Source organism: Fukomys damarensis, unplaced genomic scaffold, assembly GCF_012274545.1.
Source record: "Fukomys damarensis isolate Sample0158 unplaced genomic scaffold, DMR_v1.0_HiC HiC_scaffold_22, whole genome shotgun sequence".
Taxonomy (NCBI): domain Eukaryota; kingdom Metazoa; phylum Chordata; class Mammalia; order Rodentia; family Bathyergidae; genus Fukomys; species Fukomys damarensis.
The window spans coordinates 356,986-369,430 of record NW_022900934.1 but is presented as its reverse complement, the minus strand read 5'-3'; the positions used below and the strand labels follow the sequence as shown (position 1 = coordinate 369,430).

At 39.9% G+C, this 12,445-nt stretch overlaps 1 protein-coding gene across 1 annotated transcript in view; it reads left to right on the top strand.

The window, feature by feature from the left end:
* Nucleotides 1–6,020: 6,020 nt before the first annotated feature.
* Dnajc5 (DnaJ heat shock protein family (Hsp40) member C5) overlaps nt 6,021–12,445 on the top strand; it is a 19,821-nt gene continuing 13,396 nt past the window's right edge. The window contains exon 1 of the mRNA XM_010633391.1: nt 6,021–6,041. The gene's annotated coding sequence lies outside the window, so the exon portion shown is untranslated. The remainder of the gene's footprint in view (nt 6,042–12,445) is intronic.

Sequence of the window (12,445 nt, the reverse complement as noted above, 5' to 3'; positions counted from 1 at the left end):
CAATACTGTAATATATTACAAAATTATAAAATACTAAATATAAAGAAAAATTAACAAATTAACCTTTGAAAACCTTTGTGGCTGATGTGAGGGCCACAAGAGATAAGGGCTGTTGTATAGGATGAGTTTCATTAATGGAATCACTGTCATTAATGGAATCACTGCTATATATTGGCTCAGTGGAATCTTTTTCATGCAACTTTAACAAGGAAACTATTGCCGGGCATGGTGGCGCACGCCTGTAATCCCAGCACTCGGGAGGCTGAGGCAGGAGGATTGCTGTGAGTTCAAGCCCAGCCTGGGCTGCGTAGTGAGTTCCAGGTCATTCTCAACTACCTAGTGAGACCCTGTCTCAAAAACCAAAAAAAAAAAAAAAAACCCACAAGGAAACTATCCAGTGACACTTGCTTTTGCCTCTTCAGAATTTCATGGAAATGTAACATTGCATTGGCGTTAAACAGATTCATTGCTTGCACTGCTGCAGGCTTATTTGGGTGTTGTTTTTCTACAAAATTGTGCACTGTTTCTCACAGTTCACACCTCCTTAATTCCCTACTTTCATTTGAAGGGAGGGATCCCTCTGCCTTTTTCTCTTCCTCCTCCTCTGTGGATAAGATCTCCTATCCATATTTTGCTGTTGGGAGACCATCACCCCTAACCCAGCAGCAAGAGATGTTCAGCTTCACATACTACTCATATTACAAAACATTGCTTGTTTATCAAGTTAAAATTTATTAGAAATGTTTACTCATCATGCAGAATATTCACCGAACAAGTTACTCACAATCCAGAGTTTAACTATAATTACTTTTAAAACTCTCCTTCATAATGAAATGCTTGTGAACTGGGCATGGTGACACACACCTGTAATCCCAGTACACAGGAGACAGGTGACAGAGTCACAATGAGTTTGAGGTTGGCTTGGGCTATATAGTGTTTGCAGGGTCTGGCTTGGGCTATATAGTGTTTGCAGGGTCAGCTGGAATTTCTTAGTGAGGCTCTGTTTCAACCAAAAGAAAAAAAAATACTTGCATTAGAACTTGATTTTGGGGGGCTGGGGATGTAGCTCAGTGGTACTGTGCCAGCCTGGCAAGTGCAAGGTCCTGAGTTTGATCCCCTGATGTGGGGGGACCTTAATTGCTTGAGGTAGCATTATCTAATGATGCATAGGAATATTTTTAATTGATTTTTAAAAAAATTTTATTGGTATCTTTTAAATACACATAATAACATTTTTAATAGGGAATTTGTACTTGTACATGGTATATCTTGCTTCTTTTTTCCTCCACTCCCCTACTCCCTTCACCCCTCTTCCCCCTCATTTATAAAAGCTTTGCTTCCATTTTTTTTGTTGTTGTTAACCATATTCTTCCTACTTAAGAACTAGGGATATTTTTCCATTTTCTAATATCCTCTTTGATCTCCCTTTTCAGAGTACTGTAGTTCTCCATATTAAGGTGTTTTACTTCCTCCATTAGATTGATTTCTAGGTTTTTCATTTTTTTGGATGCTATTGTGAAAGGTATTGTTTTCCTAATTTGTTTCTCGGTGAGTTTGTTTCTGTACAGGAATACTTTTGACTTTTGAAGTGTTGACTTTGTATCTTTCTATACTTTCTAGTTTAGTTATTAATTTTAGGAGTCTTTTGGTGGAGTTTTTGGGAGCCTCTATGTATAAGAGTATCATGTCATCTGCAAATAATGGTAATTTAACCCCTTCCTTTCCTATCCATATTCCTTTTATTTCTTTGTCTTGTCTAATTGCTCTGGCTAATGTTTCCAGGACTATATTGAATAGAAGTGGTGATAGTAGGCATCCTTGTTTTATTCCTGTTTTTAAGTGAAAGCTTTCAGTTTTTGACCATTTAATATGATGTTGGCTGTTGGTTTGTCTTAAATGCCTTTTCTCATTGAGGTGAAGACCTTCTATTCCAATTTTATGTAGAATTTTTATCGTGAATGGGTATTGGACTTTGTCAGATGCTTTTTCTGTGTCTATTGAGATGATCGTATGGTTTTGTTTTGTTTCTGCGGTATTGGGGCTCAAACTCAGATCATACGATTTTTATCCTTGATTCTCTTAATGTGGTATATTGCATTTATTGATTTGCATGTGTTGAACCATCCCTGCATTCCTGGGATGAATCCTACTTGATCGTGGTGTATAATTTATTTGAAGATTTGCTGCATTCTGTTTACCAGTATTTTATTGAGGATTCTTATGTCTATGTTCATTAGGGAGATTGGCCTGTATTTCTCCTTTTTGGTTGGATACTTGTCTGGCTTGTGGATCAGGGTAATGCTTGCTTCCAGGCATAAGTTTAGGAGTATTGCTTCCTTTTCAATTTCATTAAAGAGTTTGAGGAATAGTGGCATTAGATCTTCTCTGAAGTTCTTAAAGAATTCAGCAGTGAATCTGTGAGTATCTGGGTTTTCCTTTGTTGGCAGTTTTTTCTTCTTCGAATTCATTGATTGATACTGGTTTATTTAGAATTTTTATATCTTCTTGGTTCAGCTTTGGTTATTCATATACATCTAGAAATCTGTCCATTTCTTCTGAGTTTTCCATCTTACTGGAATACAGGTTCTCCTAAGTAGGTATTAGTAATCTTCAGGATTTCTACAGAGTCCATTTCACTCTTTTCATTCCTAACTATGTGGATTTGGGTCCTTTCTATCCTTTTTGATAAGGTTGGCTAAGGGTTTGTCAATTTTATTTAATCTTTCAAAGACCAACTTTTCAATTCATTCTTTGTATTGTTTTCTTAGTCTCCCTTTTGTTAATTTTTGCTCTGATCTTTATAATTTCCTCCCTCCCATGTGCTTTGGGTTTAATTTGCTCTTCTTATTTAGAACCTTGAGATTCAATATTAGGTTATTTATTTGAGCTCACTCTCTTTCTGATGTGGAAACTCAGTGCTGTAAATTTCCTTCATAGGACTCGTTTTATTGAATCCCATAAGTTCTGGTGTGTCATATTGGTGTTATCATTTAAATATAGAAACTGTCTAATTTCTTCTTTGGGGGAGGAGGTTTTTTTGAGACAGGGTCTCACTATGTAGTTGAGACTGACCTGCAACTCACTATGTAGCTCAGGTTGGTTTCGAACTCAGAGCAATCCTCCTGCCTCAGCCTTCCGAGTGCTGGGATTACAGGCATGTGCCACCACGCCCAGCTCTTAATTTCTTTTTTAATTTCATCTGTGACCCACCCATTGGTTATTTAAGTTCCTTGCATTTACGTAGTTTTCATGGTTGGTTTTGCCATTGATTTCTAATTTCATTGCACTATGATCTGATAATATGCATAGGATAATTTTAGTTCCTTTGCATTTACCTAAGCATGTTCTATGGGCGTATGTGGTCTCTTTTGGAGAAAGTCACCTTTGCTGCTGAGAAGAATGTGTATTTTATTGTTGGGTAGATATCTGCTAAGTCCATTTGTTCAAAGTTTTGGTCCAGCTCTCATCTTTCTCTTTCTTTTTCTTTTTCTTCTTTTCTTTCTTTATTTCATGGTTTCTTTCTTTCTTTTTCAGGCAGGGTACCATAATGTAGTTTAGGCTAGCCCTGAACTTGTTGTGGTGATCCTCCTGCCTCAGCTTCCTGGGTGCTGGGAATAGAGGCTTGCATCACCACACCCAGCAAATGTGTTTCTCATATGCAGCATATTGTTGGATTTTTGTTTCTTGATCCATTCTGCCAATCTCTGTCTTTTGATGGTGAATTGATACCATTCATACTGATGGTTATAGCTACTATGTATTGACTCATCCTTTTCATATTAATTTCTTGTCAGCACCCTTTCTTTCCTTCTGTTTAATTCCTCGCCTAGTAGATTCATTCTATTGGAATTCTTAGAATTGTCTTTTTCTAGAATGTCCTTCAGAACTTTTTGGAGTGTTGGCTTGGTGGTCATGAATTTCTTCAGGTGTCCTTTGTCATGAAAGTATCTTCTTTCTCAGTCAACTTGAAAGATAGTTTTATGGGGTACATAATTCTGAGTTGGAGATTGTTTTATTTTAGGGCTTGAAATACTTCATTCCAAGCTCTGACTTGAAGGTATGTGTTAAGAGGTGTGTGATTCTGATGGCTTTTCCTTTATAGGTGATTTGTTTCTTTTCTCTAACAGCTTTTAGTATTCTGTTCTTTTGTTGAACTTCTGGAATCTTGACTGTTACATGTCTTGGTGTAGTGTTTTTCTGATCATGACCATTTGGGGTTCTGTTACGCCTCACTTAACTGTATCTCAAATTCTTTTTCCATGCTTAGAAAGTTTTTTGCTATTACTTCTGTGAACAGGTTTTTAAATGTTCTTTGTGCTTCTTTTTATGCTTTTCTGATTCTTCCCTGATTCAGTTAATCTTACATTAGTCTTCTTTGCATCATCTAGCAGCTATTGGAATGATTTTCTTGTGGTCTCTTGCTATTTTTAAGAGATCTTTTATTTGATGATTGCCAGCCAAAACTCTTTCTTTTGGATCTGATTTGTTTGTTTGTTTCTTTAGATAGGGTCTCAGTGTAGCTCAGGCTGGCCTTAAACTCACTATGTAGTCTAGGCTGGACTTAAACTCGCGGCAGTCCTACTTCAGCCTCTTGAGTGGTTAGATTACAGGCATGCACCACCACACTAGGCCATTAGATCTGATATTCTGCCTTCACATTGGTTGTATATACTATGTATATACTGTGTGTATACTTCCAGTAGAATTTTTAATCTCCATGATTTCCATTTGAGCCTATTTTATGGAATCCAGTTCTTTTTTATGTTGGGCATTCATGGTTTCCATGACTTTCCTAAATTCCTTTTTTTGTTGTTCTATTCTGGGTTCACTAATCATTTCCTTCATTATGGTTGTCATCTCTTTAATTATCTGTTTTGCTTTTGTCAAGAGATTATTGGACCAGGGATGTAGCTCAAGAGGGCACTGCGCCTGCCTGGCAAGTATGAGGTCCTGAGTTCGATCCCTGGTACTGAAAAAAAAATTAATTAAAAGAGATTATTACTTCTGATGCTACCATTTCATAAAATTCACCTGGGTGGCTTTTGATTTCTTTTACCTCAGTGCCCTTTTGATTTGCCCTTGGCGAGTTGAGGGTTATGGGTTGCATCTTCCCTCCCTATTTTCACATTTTCTCTGTGTGTGCCTGTGTGTGTCTTGTGTTGAGGCCTGAAAATTGCTCATGGTAGGTAGTTTTATTACTAGGATGGAGACTGCTTTAGGAAATAAATGCATACTTTTCAGAGATGTCTTCTAAGTGTAGCTGGCTTTTGACTTTTGAATCTGTCCCAGGATCCTGCCTCTTCATTGTATTAGGGATGAAAGATTGCTACCTATTTGGCCTAGCATCTAGTTCTTTGGTACTGCACTAATGTTTATGAACCCCAGACAAGCTTGGTATTGACATACAAGGAAGATCAGTTGATCACAACAACTATGTCACCTTGACTAGAATAGTAATAACGATAGCATCAAGCTTAGACTGGAAAATGAGAAACTGTGATAACTGTTAATTTGTTGCCTTTAAACATAGGTATAAGATTTGTAGGTACAATTTCCAGGTCAGGCATTTGGTTCAGTGGTTCCACTGCCTGCCTCGAAAGCACAAGGGCCCAAGTTCAATTCCCCGGTACCAAAATTAAAAATTTCTTGGGATTTAGTTCAGTGGTTCTGCAGCCTGCCTTGCAAGCACAAGGACCTGAGTTCAATCCCTGGGACCAGGAATTAAAAAAAAAAAGATTTGTAGCTACATAACAAAATCCAAGACAAATCAGAAAATTATGTACAGTAAATATCCACTTGATAGAGGAATTTTATCCTAAGGAGAGAAAATTTAAGAAGGATCAGAGGAAAAAATGGAGAAATAAGAGAAAAAGATTAGAAACAAGGCTGAAGGGCAAAGGAAGATTATCCAAGCCTTGGGAAACTGGTGAAGAAGACAATAGGGAAAAAGAAGGAAAAAAAATAGGAACAAAAAACCCTAAAAACAGTTCATGCTCATGAAAAAAACAAAAGCAAACCAACAACAACAAAAAAACCCACAGGTAATGGGGGGGGTTCTCTGTTATTTCAAGCCTTTAATTATCTTCTGAGGTCTACAGTTTTGTGGTAGTATCCAATTCAGGGCTTAACACTGTTTTCACCGGTAGACTAAGGAGGCAGTCAGAGCTGCATCCATGCTGGATAATCCCAACAAGCCTGCAGTGCGATTAGGGCAGGGTGCCATTCTGGTGTTTTCAATCCACAGAAGTTTAGGCTAATCCTGGCCTCTAGTCCTGGGTTTGGGACCTGAGTCATTTAGTTTATAACATTCTGGATGTCTCTTGCCAGCCTGACCACAGCTCCCTGACCCTGGATATCTCCTGTGGTTGTTCCTTACCCAGTCGCTGTGGGGCTTTAACACTCAGGCCTCTGAGATGAGTCCAACCCACAGCTGCTCTGAGTCCTGGATTCTCCTCTCCCTCCTTCCCTCCTCTCTTTCTGTTGTCTTTCCTTTTGTTTTGAGGGAGTTTTGCTGTTGCCTATGTTGCCCATGCTGACATCAGACTCAAACTCACAGTTCTGCTGCCTCAGCCTCCAGAGTAGCTAGAGGTGTGCACTGCTCACCTGGTGAAGCAAGTATAGTAGGTATGTAGGGCTGCCTCTTTGTGGTTTGGGTTTGTAGTTACCAGGTGAAGTCAGAATGGCAAGAGTTAGTGCTGTTAGCTTGTTGCTGTGCTGGCTGACTTTCTTGCTCTCATTGTTGACATCTGTGCAGCTCAGCGAGCCTTGGGCCCCCTACACTTGAGCCACACCATGTTGCCAGCTCAGGAATGTTCAGAGCAACACTTCTTATAGTACCAAACACTGGAAACACCCCAGATGTCTTTCACTAGATGACCAGTGAGTTGTGGTCTCATCATTAAATGGAATTTGACCCAAGCTGCAAATAAATAATGGAATTATAGCTACATCTGACAATGAGGAATAATCTTAGAGACATGTTGAGTTTCAAATGAAGGCCTGTAGCCAGGTGTGGTGGCACACACCTATAATCCCGGCATTTGGGAGGCTGAGGCTGGAGGATCACCTTGAGTTTGAGGCCAACCTAGGCTATAGAGCCAACGTGGACTATATAACGAGACTCTATATAGCTAGAACAACCAAAGAAAACCAAAATAAAAACCAAAACAAAACAAAGGCCTATATGGGTTGCATACAGTGTAGGTAATGTGTTTTAAGTTATAAAAAACAGAAGTAGTATTTAGGAATAAGCATATGAGGTAATTTTTTAAAGGAAGAGTGAACATGGGGATCTACAAGGTTGTTGACACTTTTCTAGTTTTTATTTTATGCCGAACACATGCTAGGCAAACACTATCACTGACCTATATTGTCCATCTACTTTTCTAGTTTTTAAGTTGGCAGTGGAATTGTGTTTATTTTTCACTATACATTATAACTTTTATATATTCCATATATTTCTTTATGTGTATCAAATATTGCAGAATAAAATTCTAAAAACATTGCCTTTTAAGATGTTTGCAGATCTTTCCTTTTGAAGTTGATAAACAATTTTTTCTCAACAGCAGGTCGAATTCAGCAGCAGATCTGTGTGCTAAAAGTACACCCGGTGGAAATATAGGAATAGGAACCACAGTTTTCTTTTGAGATCTTTTTTTTGCTGGGCTGGGAATCACACCCAGAGCCTCTTACTGTTAGGAAAGTTCTCCACTACTGGGCTTCATCCCCAACCCTCCCAGAAGATCTGAGTGTCTCCTCAGGAGCACAGGCATGGTGCTAGACTTCAAGCCTGTGTGGGCAGGGACTTGTGTATGTCTGTTCATTTTGTTACTGCTGAATTCCTAGTATTGAGAACAGCATGTGGTACATGCTTCATAAATATTTGTTGAACAGATGAGTGATGAGCTCTGACAAATGCAGACAGAGAAGCCAGGACAGCTCTACAAAGATGACAGGCTCTGCAGTGTGTGGCCAGGAACCGTTTCCAAGGGCAGGGATGTCTGCCCAAGGGCACGGGGTTCTGGGGTGTAGACATGGGCAGAGAAGAGGGACGAGTCTGTTCTTTCTCTGCCAGTGAGGATGCTGATCTGCCAATCAGACCAGGAGGTACATTGGGTGCAGTGGTGGGAAGGATCTGATAATGGGTAGGGCCTGCATGCAGAAACGTCTTATAGAGAAGGCCAGAGAGGTGGGCACCTATGCCACTAGCAGAATGAAGACCCAAGTGAATGCCAAGGGGAGACTTGTGGAGAATGGTGTGCTGTATGTCCTCTGGGAAACACCTCCTGAGCCTCTTGAGTACCAGCCTTCTCCAGAGCTCCTGGTTCCCTGCATGTGTATATGGTCTTGTGTGTCCAGCAGCACATAAGAGTCCTCATGCTCTGCACAGCACCTGCTAACGCATACCAGACTGGTAAAATGTGTTCCTCTTTGTTTTTTAAAATTGATGTTACTGAAGAAGTTCCATAAGAAATGTTGAGACTCCCTCCTGAAATGAAGATGAAATAAACCTATGATGGTAGTTCATAAAATAGCAAGTGCAGTTCAGATAGATCTTGACGTAGGCCTCGGGAATTAAAATTTAATGAAGATGAATTTAGGAAAAATGATAAACCAGCATGGTGGCATGTCCCTACCAGCCCAGCAACGAGTAGGCTGATGCAGCAAAATCTCTCAAGTCTGAGGCCAGCCTGGGTAATTTAACAAGACCCCTATCTCAAAATACAAAAATAAGCAGGGTATGGTGGCTCACTCCTGTAATTCCAGTGCTTGGGAGGCTAAATCAAAAGGATTGTCTTGAGTTCAGGGCCATCTTGAAGCACACTGTTAAAACCCTGTCTCAAAATAAATCAAAATATGACAATGAAAGGAGCTGGGAATGTAGCTCAGTGCTTCCTGTGTTCATCCTCAGTACTACAAAAATAAGTGAAATTTAAAGAGGGCTGGAAAGGTAGCTCAGTGGTAGAGCATTTGCCTAGAATGCATGAAGCCTCAAGTTCAAGCCCTAGTACCAGTTCACACCTCCAAGTACTGGGGAGATTAAAGCCAAAGGATCACAAATTTGAGGCCCACCTGAACTACATAGCAAGCAAAGCTAGCTTGAACTATGTAGCAAGACTGTCTCAGCACAACAGAATGTGTGAGGGTTGGGAATTTAGCTCAGTGGTGCTGCTGCCTGCCTTACAAGCATAAGGTCCCAAGTTCGTTCCCTGGTACCGCCCCCCATAAAAAGTGTGTGTGTGTGTGTGTGTGTGTGTATGTGTAAGGGATTATTTGCTTGCTAGTTTTGGTTTTAGTTTTGGGTTTTTTTTGTTGTTGTTGTTGTTTGGGGGATTTTTTGGTACCAGGGATCGAACTCTGGTCCTTGTGCTTGCGAAGCAGGTAGCGGAACCATTGAGCTAAATCCCCAGCCCGGTTTTGGTTTTTTGAGACAAGGTCTCACTGTATAGCTTGAGGTAGCTTTGAGCTCATAATCCTCCTGCCTCAGCCTCCTGTAGGTTAGGATTATAGGCATCTACGTTGGGCTACTCCTGTGTAATTTTTTGAAAAGAAAAAAATGGCCTTGTACCTAGATATTTATCATTTTTCGTTGTGTTCATTTTTTTTCAGCGCGAATAATTTTTTTTTTTTTTGAGACAGGGTCTCACGACATAGTTGAGATTGACCTGGAACTCACTATGTAGTCCAGGCTGGTCTCGAACCCACAGCGATCCTCCTACCTCAGCCTCCTGAGTGCTGGGATTACAGTCATGGGCCACCACGCCCGGCAGCCCAAATAATTTTCTTTGACATTTCTTAGCAGTAGGTTCTTTTAGCTTCTCTTTATTTGAAAATATCTTTGTTTTACTTTTGTGTTTGAGGATGATTTTGCTGGAAACTGAATTCTGCACTGACTTTTTTTTTTGTTTAATGTGATGCTAGGGATGAACCCAGGGCCTCACACTGTCTAACAAGCCTGAGCCCTGCCACATTTTTTAGTCTTTGCACATTGAAAGATGCTTCACTGTCTTCTAGCATCCATAATTTCTGTTGAAACGGGCATAATTGGAATTGGTCCCTTTGGGAATATATCACTTTTCTCTGGATGTTTCATGGTTTTCTTTAGATCTTTGATTTCAGCTGTTTATGATATGTCTGGACGTGACTTTCCTTATTTTAATCCTGCTTGGGATATGCTGAGTTTCTTGAATTTTTGATCTCGTTTCTCACCCAGTTTTGGAGTGTTGGCAGCCACTGTGTTTTCAGCGAGATCTCTTGGCTCTCTTCTCTACTGGACTCAAGTTAGGCATATGTTTGTCTTTCTGGGTACCAAGGCTCCATTCAACTGTAATATTTTTTTCCCTCTCTGTTCTTTTGCTTTGATGTATCTTTGGGCTCACTAACTTTTCCTGTTACCTCCATTCTACTGTGAAGTCCATTTAAATGATGTTTATATTGTATATTGAATTTACTTAGCATATTTTTCTTCACAGTACTGGGAATTGAACCCAGAGAACTACATCCTGGTGAGCTGCATCACAAGCCCCCTTTTTTATTTTTTGTAACAGGGTCTTGCTAAATCACTTGAATTGCCCGGACTGGACTCAATCTTCCTGCTTCAGCCTACAGTCACACATCACCACACTTGGCTCTGTGTGGTTACTTTTTATAGCTTGTCTTTTTCTGCTTAAATTTTTTTGTCTTTTCATTCACTGTAAGTACATTATCTTTGAAATCAGATATAATTACATTCATGGTTTTTGTTTGTTTGTGATGCTGAGAATTGAACCTATGACCCTGCACATCCTAGGCAAATACACTCTACCACTGAGAAACATTCCCAGCCCCAGGTCTGATTTTAGATAGTAACCCTCATTCCCTGCTTGAAAATATGAGAATTTCATATTCTTCCCCTCCCTGTTTCCTTCTGTCACTTGAAATTGTGATACTTCTATTCTGAGATGTTTTCTTTAGTCTTAGTACTTGGATTTCTGTGGCTTTGATGCCTGGTTCTATTGCAGATCCAACTCTTGCTGACTACTTTTCCAGAAGCTCTTTGTTCCTTGTAGCACTCAAACAGTTCTCAGACACTGTATTCACAGATTTGTGCTACTTGGGTTAAGAAAGAGAGAGTTCCCTCAGAGTACATGTTAGTTATTTTAAATTCTGGGTTTGAAGAGAGTTTTTTGTTTAATAAGTATTAAAGTTTACACATGGTTATTAGCAGTTCATGGAAACTAAGAAAAGTATTTCTTAGGTTTTGAAATTCTGTATGTCTTGGTTTAAGAAGCAAGAATGAACCAAAATGACCAGCTCACCTAGTAACTAAGCCAGATATATACTGTTTTTTGTTGGGTTTGGTTTTGGTTTTTGGTTTTGTTTGTTTAGACAGGATCTCTCTGTGTAGTTCAGACTGGCTTTGAACTCACTATGTAGCCCAGGCTGGTATGCACCACCACACCCAGCCTCTCTCTCTATATATATATTTTTTTTGGGGGGGGTACCCAGGATCTAATGAGTCCTTGCCCTTGTAAGGCAGGAAGCGGAACCATGGAGCCAAATCCCTGGCCCTTGATTTTTCTTAATACGGCTCTGTCTGAAGCTAGGAAATTTTATTTTTTGGTACCGGGGATTCATCTGAAGACCTCATGCTTGTCAGGCAGGCGCTATGTGGCTGAGCTAAATCCCGGGCCCTGAAACTAAGAAATTTTGACCCCCACTATTGCCTGTGATGTCTCTCATACTCACTAGCATTGATGAATCTTGTTTTAAAATGAGAAAGTTGCACAGTAAAGTCTCGAGTAAAATTCAGTAGTTGATTGACTGTAGATGTCTTAAGATACTGTCAGTTACTTATTGAACTCAGATATAAAAGTATTTATTGATATTTTTCTGTAAATGGAGTTTAGAAGCCAACTACTTACAGTCAACACTGAGAATATTAAAATAACTATCAGCCTGGGCTATATAGTTCAAGGCCAACATGAAGAATATGGCTGTATCTCAGAAAACCAAAAATAAGTACAGTCAATTTTAAAAGGATTGACTGGCATATGCTGCTTCCCCAACTTCAGTAGTACCTGATTCTGGTGAAGTCTTGGCTCTTTGGAAGCAAAGCTTTTGTTCTTGTGCTCAGGTGAGGGACTCAGCACTGCAGAGATTTGCGCTGGCCAGACATCTGTAAGCCTCCAGAACTGCCCGAGACCCTCACGTGCAGCTTCTGGAGCCCAGAACCTCTTGGACAGCTGTAAAATTTGTTTTATATTCTTCCCAGCAACACATCTCCCCATCTTTAGGGCCTGGCAGATGGCTAGTCTGCCCGGCTTGCTAGGCCGGGACGGAGGCTGTGTTCCCTGCAGATCTTGGCCTCCTTCATGCTCAGATTTGGGTTACATAGCTGCCTGCAGTATCTGCCCTGTGAGATTTTGGAAGAGCTGCTTTTTTTTTTTTTTTTTTTTTTTTTTTT